Source organism: Scyliorhinus torazame, chromosome 10 (assembly GCF_047496885.1).
Source record: "Scyliorhinus torazame isolate Kashiwa2021f chromosome 10, sScyTor2.1, whole genome shotgun sequence".
NCBI lineage: Eukaryota > Metazoa > Chordata > Chondrichthyes > Carcharhiniformes > Scyliorhinidae > Scyliorhinus > Scyliorhinus torazame.
In genome coordinates, this window is record NC_092716.1 from 76732922 (window position 1) to 76742368 (window position 9447).

At 46.6% G+C, this 9447-nt stretch overlaps 1 long non-coding RNA gene across 1 annotated transcript in view; it reads right to left on the reverse strand.

The window, feature by feature from the left end:
* Positions 1–8998, reverse strand: part of LOC140384832 (uncharacterized) — a 41165-nt gene extending 32167 nt beyond the window's left edge. The window contains exon 1 of the long non-coding RNA XR_011933162.1: positions 8929–8998. This is a non-coding gene — a long non-coding RNA (uncharacterized lncRNA). The remainder of the gene's footprint in view (positions 1–8928) is intronic.
* Positions 8999–9447: the final 449 nt, after the last annotated feature.

Below are 9447 nucleotides of genomic sequence, written 5' to 3' on the forward strand. Positions count from 1 at the left end.
CACAGAAAGCAGTTGAGGCTAAAACATTTGTTTTCAAGAAGCAGTTAGATATAGCACTTGGGGTGAAGGGGATCAAGTGATATAGGGGAAAGCGGGATTAGGCTATTGAGTTGGATGATCAGCCATGATCATAATGCATGGCTCAGCAGGCTCAAAGGGCTGAATGGCCTCCTCCTGCTTCTATTTTCTATGTCCTTTGGTGACCATTTTCGGGGTATTGCACTCGCCGGAGTTGCGGATGGGGCTGAAGGCGGATGTTCTCGCCTTTGCCTCGGTGAAAGCCCAGAGGTGAGTTCTACTGGGATTAAGATCTTCTACTCTGCCCAGTGTCTCGGTCAGGTTGGGTGACATCATGGAATTTTTACTTCTGGGGAAGGTCATGTACACCATCAGGGGGTCGGTCGAGGTGGCAGCCAGTCATTTCCTACTTTAAAGACTTAATCACCATGAGCTGTTAGGTGGGGAGCGGAGGTTAGTTCTTAATTCTCATTGTTGGGGAAAGGGTGTTTCTTTCCTGTGTGGGCTTTGCATGGTTGGTTCTGTTTTTACTAATATTGCATTTTGTAATATCTGTTTTTGCATACTGTTATTGCGTATTTTGTTTATTATAAATTGAAATTGTTTAATAAAAATATTTTTGCAATAAATTAATATAACAAAACCATGATTTGAGATACTTCTCCAGTGAAAGGCAATATTTAGGCGTCTTCCCAATGGTATATTTGCAAATGGAACTTGGATGGGCCCATTACATTCATTTAGCTCACTGGTCACCAGCTTTTAACCTGAATTGGCAGGCATCGTTTTTTCAGGCTGAAATTGGAAACCTGTTGAAGTTTCCAAAGGTTCAAGGGCTGGATTCTCCCTCCCTGACGCTGAAATCGTGTTCGGCGACGAGGCGGAGAATCCGTTTTGACGCCAATATCGGGGGCCATGCCAAGTATCCACGGCCTCAGGCCATTGCCTCAGGCCCGTCCCGCGATGCTCCATCCCCGACTGGCCAAGTCCTCGGCGGTGTGGGACTCTCATGATCTCACCTGTCATGGCGGCTGCGGACTCAGTCCGGCGCCGCCACAGTCGGGGGAGGGGCTTTATTTGGAGCTAGGGGTACTGTGGGCAGGCGGTCCGGGGTGCGCGCGAACAGCAGAAGAGGGCACTACTTTTGCGGTCCGGGTTCGTGTGCTGAGTCCGCCATGAAGCACAGCAACGCCGCTGCAGGCTGCCGCCGTTGTGCGCATGCGGGGCCACGGAACCGGAGATGCTCAGGGCCGGATCGACAGCTAGAGCTGCGAGCTCTACGCTGCCTCTCTGCTAGCCACCAGCAAAATGGGGAATCGGTGGCCGCTTTGCGCCAGTTTTCCTGGCGTAAAACACCACTGTTTTCACGCCAGCGTGAGGACTTAGTCTCCCAAATGGAGAATCCAGCCCCAGATATATTCTGCAGAACACTGAACATGTAGAATCTCATTTTGTCAGTTTGTTGCTGTGTTATCATAAGACCATAAGACCATAAGGCATAGGAGCAGAATTAGGCCACTCGGCCCATCGAGTCTGCTCCTCCATTCAATCATGGCTGATATTTTTTTCATCCCCATTCTCCTGCCTTCTCCCCATAACCCCTGATCCCCTTATTGATCAAGAACCTATCTATCTCTGTCTTAAAGACACTCGGTGATTTGGCCACCACAGCCTTTTGCAGCAAAGAGTTCCACAGATTCACCACCCTCTGGCTGAAGAAATCCCTCACACAAATAAAACGGTAACAGAAAAGAAATATAGGAATATTTACTGAAACAATCACCAAGGGAAAAAGAAAAATAATGTTAGGTTGAATACCATTGCACAAATATTTCCATCTTTAAGTACTCAGAGCATTGGTGGCAAAAGGGGATTCTTTGCCTAACCGGACACCTCACGCTCAAGGTGGGGACAGGCCCAGGGAGTTGGAAAGCGGACAAAGAAGATGACGGGTGGGAAGACCTGCGGCAAAAGGTGCAGCCTGGGGCCATTGAAGACAGTTCCAAGCATTTAAGAGCGAGGCAGCTATAGATCAAGGCTTAATTTGGAGAGGGGGGAGGGCAGAATTAGGAGTTGGCTTGTAAGAGAAGAGGGTGGGGGATGCTCCGTGAACCAGCAGCTGCTATGGAGAACTATCAATCAGCAGAAAGGAAGAGCAAGGCTCCCCCAGTCCACAAGACGTGCTCTAAATTCTTATTCTGCGGCTGGTTCATCCTCCATTTTGTTACCGGTCAGGAGAAACTCATGCAACACCAGTAAATTTTAAATCGGGCTCTCAACTGCACTGTTGAAGCTTTATTTAAATATGTTTGTAAAATATCTTGTCTCCTGGAACAACAGCAGGTTTCAAGGACACCCTGAAGTTCCCAAACCATGACCTCTTCTTGCCTATCATGTGGCGGTTCATCCCAAGGCCTTGCTGTTCATCCTTACCTTTCATCGAAGGCAGCAACAATACCAGCTTGCATTTATATAGTGCGGCAATGCCGTAAAAGTTCTAACGTCCTTCAGAGGATTGTTGTCAGACAGTATTTGACACAGAATCACATAAAATGGTATGAGAACAGTAACCAAATGTCTGGCCAAACGGGAGTTTTAAGGTGCAGTTTAAAAGAGAAGGAAGAGGCGGAGAGGTGGAGAAGTTTAGGGAAGGAATTCTAGATGTTAGGACTTGCCAACTAAATCCGTAGCCTCCAATTATGGAAAGAAGGAAATCGGGACCGCTCAAGGGGCCAGAGTTGGAGGAGCGGAGAGATCCCAGGGGTTGTAGGGCTGAAAGACTTTACAGGGATAGGGAGGGAAGAGGCTATGGAGCTATTGCTTTCGGTGAGGGGGGGGGGGGGGTGGGGGGGGGGGGGGGGGGGCACGACACAACACCCATCGAGACCTAGAAAGTCTAGTTACTGCCAAGTTAAAAACTTTAAAAATTTTAATGCGATATTTTGCTTTATTACAGGTGCACACTCTGAAGAAGCATGGATCATTCTAACATGGCATGCTTTTGACGGTTAATTGCTGGGAACGATTTAGGTTACAAATGATTCTACAACAGCTTTTACTATTTTATCTTCCAGGATGCAAAACCCGCATCAAAGCATTGTTCATGGTTCATTAGCCAGAACGTTTCTTAGCACGGATTGTTATGGATTTCTGTAATTTAACAGACTGAACCAAATTGGAGCTATTAAAATTTTATCAGACCTTTGAGCCATGAAAATACTGATGTGCTCCATCTTAGAGTGCAATTTTCCTTCTTCATTTATTCATATGGATAAGTTTGGCATTACACTTTATTACTTTTTCATATGTGGTGTATGTGGTATTTGGTAAAGAAAAGCCTGTAGCTTTCTGAAAGGTCAGTGCATAACAATGTTATATCTATTTGTTTCACTATTAAAACGATCTTATTAATAAAATGTGATTTTTGTGAGCCCAAAAACCTTTTGATCGACAAACACCAAGGGTTGAATTCTCATCTGGATGCAGAGGTGTTTTGCTGCGCGAAAGGTCATACTTTCCTGATTTTCTTTGGAGGAAATTTAACTTTCCTTCACATTCTCGACACAAGTCATTTTCATCTGGTCTTTTTATGGGGCAGGAATGTGCAGTGTGCAAAGCAAAACCCGCCCCCCCCCTCCTCCCCCCACCACCACTGAGGTTAGATTCCCCATTTTAAATGGGGGAGTGGCAAAAAAGAAATGAAATTTCCTCCCACATACCATTTTGGTCTCACGGCGTGGGGGTTTGGAAGCCCAAAATGCACACCAAGTTTGAAGTTTGTGAAGAAAATGGAAAATCTGCTGAGAAGTAGGGAACATTCTGAAAGGTAAGCATTCTAACACCTTCAAATATCACCATAAGGTGTTGCATTGTAATGTAGATGTGTTTTGATGCAGTGATTCATCCTAAGTCCTGTCCTGCAAAGGTAAATTGATCCTTACATTAATCAGCATTGTTTAATTGTTCACATGCATAACACGACTTTTCCAACTGAGAAAGTACTTAAGATGTTTTTTTTCATTTTGAAAAATTGTAATCTGATGCACGGAAGATATGACTTCTTTTTTAACCCTTGCTCATGAAGATAGAAGAAATAGTCTGCACCTGTCCTTCCATTGATTGCCAGGCACTGTGCTTTGAAATAGAAATAGATTTTCTTTCTGTCTGGAGCCACAAGCTTTTGTTATGTCAGCTGTTCCATTGTGAATGTTTGGCTGGGTTTCAAAAGCTTCAGCTCAGCAGGTAGACTTATTGACTGAAGAACAATTTATTCATGTGGTTTCTGGTTTCTTTAAAAACCTAATAGGCATTTAAAGGACTGCAACATTTTTCCTTTAGATATTTTGGTCCACTATCAATAATAAAGTTGAATTCAGGGTTTTCTTAGATTGTTAGTGGTTTAATGGTTTTCCAATTATTTTAAAACATTGCTGTTGTTTTTCTGGGTGGCTATGAAAATGCGTGGCATGGGGGGGGGATTGGATTGGATTGGAATGGATTTGTTTATTGTCACGTGTACCGAGGGACAGTGAAAAGTATTTTTCTGCGAGCAGCTCAACAGATCATTAAGTACACGAGAAGAAAAGGGAATAAAAGAAAATACATAATAGGGCAACACAACATATACAATGTAACTACATAAGCACTGGCATCAGATGAAGCATACAGGGTGTAGTGTTAATGAAGTCAGTCCATAAGAGGGTCATTTAGGAGTCTGGTGACAGTGGGGAAGAAGCTGTTTTTGAGTCTGTTCGTGCGTGTTCTCAGACTTCTGTATCTCCTGCCCGATGGAAGAAGTTGGAAGAGTGAGTAAGCCAGGTGGGAGGGATCTTTGATTATACTGCCCGCTTTCCCCAGGCAGCGTGAGGTGTAGATGGAGTCAATGGATGGGAGGCAGGTTCGTGTGATGGACTGGGCAGTGTTCACGACTCTCTGAAGGTTTCTTGCGGTCCTGGGCCGAGCAGTTGCCATACCAGGCTGTGATGCAGCCTGATAGGATGCTTTCTATGGTGCATCTGTAAAAGTTGGTAAGAGTCAATGTGGACATGCCGAATTTCCTTAGTTTCCTGAGGAAGTATAGGCGCTGTTGTGCTTTCTTGGTGGTAGCGTCGACGTGGGTGGACCAGGACAGATTTTTGGAGATGTGCCCCCCTAGGAATTTGAAAGTGCTAACCACCTCCACCTCGGCCCCGTTGATGCTGACAGGGGTGTGTACAGTACTTTGCTTCCTGAAGTCAATTACCAGCTCTTTAGTTTTGCTGGCATTGAGGGAGAGATTGTTGTCGCTACACCACTCCAGTAGGTTCTCTATCTCCCTCCTGTATTCGGACTCATCGTTATTCGAGATCCGGCCCACTATGGTCGTATCATCAGCAAACTTGTAGATGGAGTTGGAACCAAGTTTTGCCACGCAGTCGTGTGTGTACAGGGAGTAGAGTAGGGGGCTAAGTACGCAGCCTTGCGGGGCGCCGGTGTTGAGGACTATTGTGGAGGAGGTGTTGTTGTTCATTCTTACTGATTGTGGTCTGTTGGTCAGAAAATCGAGGATCCAGTTGCAGAGTGGGGAGCCAAGTCCTAGGTTTTGGAGCTTTGATATGAGCTTGGCTGGGATTATGGTGTTGAAGGCGGAGCTGCAGTCAATAAATAGGAGTCTAATGTAGGAGTCCTTGTTTTCGAGATGCTCTAGGGATGAGTGTAGGGCCAGGGAAATGGTGTCTGATGTGGACTGGTTGCAGCGGTATGCGAATTGCAGTGGATCAAGGCGTTCTGGGAGTATGGAGGTGATGCGCTTCATGATCAACCTCTCGAAGCACTTCATTACGACTGAAGTCAGGGCCACTGGTCGGTAGTCATTGAGGCACGCTGCCTGGTTCTTCTTTGGTAACGGTATGATGGTGGTCTTCTTGAAGCAGGTGGGGACCTCGGAGTGGAGTAGGGACAGGTTAAAGATGTCCGTGAATACCTCTGCCAGCTGTTCCGCACCGGCTCTGAGTGCACGACCAGGGATCCCGTCTGGGCCCGTCGCCTTCTGAGGGTTCACTTTCAGGAAGGCCAATCTGACTTCGGAAGCTGTGATGGTGGCTATGGGTGAATTATGGGCTGATGGGGCACTCGACAGCGGATTGATGGTTACCTGCACGAACCGAGCATAGAATGCATTGAGTTCATCGGGGAGGGATGCGCTGCTGCCAGAGATACTGCTCGGCTTCGCTTTGTAGCCCATTATGTTGTTTAGTCCTTGCCACAACCGCCGAGAGTCTGTCTGTGACTCTAGCTTGGTTTGATATTCTCTCTTGGCATTCCGGACGGCTTTGCGGAGGTCGTACCTGGATTTCTTGTATAGGTCAGGGTCGTCTGCCTTGAACGCCTCAGATCTGTCCTTCAGTAGGGAGTCAATCTCGCGATTGAGCCATGGTTTCCGGTTGGGGAACGCACGTACTGCTTTTTTTGGCACGCAGTCGTCCACACATTTGCTGATGAAGTCTGTGACGGTGGTGGCATACTCATTTAAGTTGGTCGCTGAGTTCTTAAATATGGACCAGCCCACTGTCTCTAAGCAGTCACGTAAGAGCTCTTCTGTCTCCTCGGACCAGCACTGCACAACCTTCTTAGCTGGATTCTCCCGTTTGAGTTTCTGCTTGTATGCCGGAGAAGGAGCACCGTCTTATGGTCTGATTTCCCAAAGTGCGGTCGGAGGATGGAACGGTAGGCGCCCTTGATTTTTGAGTAGCAATGGTCAAGAGTGTTGTCGCCCCTGGTGGGCCAGGAGATGTGCTGGTGGAATTTTGGCTGTACACTCTTGAGGTTGGCCTTGTTGAAGTCTCCAGCCACGATGAACAAGGCCTCCGGGTGTTCTGTTTCGTAGTTGTTTATTACTGTGTATAGTTCGTCCAGCGCCTTCCTCAATACTGCCTGGGGTGGGATGTAGACCGCTGTGATAATGGCTGAAGTGAACTCACGTGGAAGATAATATGGGCGGCACTTCATGGTCAGGTATTCCAGGTCTGGGGAGGAGTAGGTCGCCAGAGTCGCCACATCCAAGCACCAGGAGGAGTTGATGAGGAGGCAAACCCCTCCACCCTTCGCTTTGCCTGATAATGCCGTGCGGTCCACCCGGTGAATTGAGAAACCTTCAGGTTGTATGGCACAGTCCGGTGAGGCAGGGGTGAGCCATGTCTCTGTGAAACAGAGCACACAGCAGTCTCTTACTTCCCTCCGAGAGGTAAGTCTGGCGTTAAGTTCATCCAGCTTGTTTTCGATCGCTTGGACGTTTGCCAGGAGTATGCTGGGGAGAGGGGTCTTGAAACCGCGTTGCTTCAGTCTAACCTGCAGACCGTCGCGTTTCCCTTGCTTCCTCGGTTGGCGGCTGCTGCTGGATGATCCTGGCATCCGATGGCAGATGTCAGCTCTTGTGGAAGGTTGGTGGTCGCGTCTGGCGGGGTCCAGGGCGCTGGCGGGGAACAGGATGCTGTTTACGTATCTGGGGTCATGTCTGGCAGTGTCCCGGGCACTGGTTGAGGTAGAGGGATTGCTAGGGGGGCATGTTTGCGGTCCAGATGGGTCCCGGCGTTCTGCGGGCGCGGGAATACCTTGCAGCGCGTTCGGGTCCTTGTGCGCGGTCTCCGCCGTTTCGGGGGTCCTGGGTCGTGGGCAGGGGCTTCCTGAAACAGGTTGGGCTGGGTCCCGTGCTCTGTTCCTTCGCTGGGCGTTCCTGGGGTCGGATCTTGAAGTAGGCCCGGTCGAGCCTCCACGTGGATTTTTCAACGTGGGCTGCGTGTGGGTGCAGGGAGATGGCATGGGGAATGTGACGTGGCATGGACCTGGCATGGGAGCAGAGAGGAAGCATGTTGTGACATGGGGGAATATGAGGTGGCATGGGGCATAGTCGTGACATGGGGAATAAAGTGGCATGAGGTGGTATATGTGTTGGGGTGAGATGTGAGGTTTAGGGGATCATCAAACAGTGGCTGGAACTGGCCTGCTGTGTTGTAAAAGCAGCCAGCCTCCACACCCACACTTCTCACGCACTCCATTGTTGCTTGCAAAATGAGCTGTGAACTCAGCCCCTGTGTTAAAAAAAGAAACGAAAATCCGTTGTGAAGTTCCACATGTGTTGGGTGTATGATCGTGATCCCTGAACGTGTGCAGGTCTGGTTTTCCCAAACCGAGGCAATAATTCATCCCAAGTGGCTGAAAGCTTCTGAGATACATTTCTAACAGTAATTTTGTCAAATTTGTTCCATGACTTTTCTTTCCACACATCATCCTTCAGGGGGTGAAAATTATCGACAAATTCTTCCATATTTCCTAATATAAACAGATCTCTGTTCAAACAACAGGTCCATATTTACCGAAGTAACCCACATTCAATCTACCTTCCCCCACATCCTCAAAGAGATATTATCCAATGTGGCAGGTCAATCAGAATTCACAAAGTTTGATCCAAATGTTATCCAGTATTTGGGACTTGAGCCAGTGACCAAGCTGATGTGAAACCCGTGTCTCCATCACCACCAGGATACTCTTTAATGATTTACCTTTAATGTAATAGTCTTGTCTCTAATGATTGACTAAAATCATTTGAGAGAACTCAGTTGTATTTCCTCATCAAATCACAATACAAACAGCATTACAATTATTCCACTTTATAATAAGCCACATTACATTGCCTCAGAAGTCACTTATTTGTTAAAATTATATTTAGTTCAAAGCAGTAAGAAAATGTCATGTCCAAATGGCCAATTCCCTTAGAGTAGCAAAATCTTCATTACACTGTTAGTTTTATTAAACAAATCTCGTGCATATTACTTTACTTATTGACATAACCTGAAAACTCTGGAAAAAGCCAGTCAAAAAGCATATCTAAATCTTGGAGCCTTGCATGTACTTTCAAGGTTAAAAGATAATTACCTTAGAATATCCTAGACAACTCAGCTGAGTTGGGAATATTGGAAGATTTCAGAATCAATGAGACAACAAAAATCCCAATGTACACAGTATGAAAGTAATCTCTTAAGCTAAATCAAAATCCTTCAGCTAAAAATATTGTGGCGTCCTGATGTTACCCCTTCGGAGTCCACCTGCAGGAAACACAGCAATTTAGCTCACAGCATTATGTGTCAATGATTTATGTGTCATGTGCCTTAGGAATCAACTCTCAATTTTTCTGCTATTAAGAGTAGGAGGGCCATGACAAACTGCTCTCCTGCAACACGTCTGCTTCAGCTGTATCGGCTAAATGTCTCCAAACTGTTTCGACATTTAAAAACCACAAGTTCAGCTTTATAAATCAAGTAAGACCTTCACACTGGGAGACGATTAATGGGCCAGTCCATAACAGAACTGTCTTTCCATCATTTCCCAATGTCATATTTTATCTGCGAGCCGATGATAGAACACCACTGATTTGTACGGTGAAAAAAAAATGCA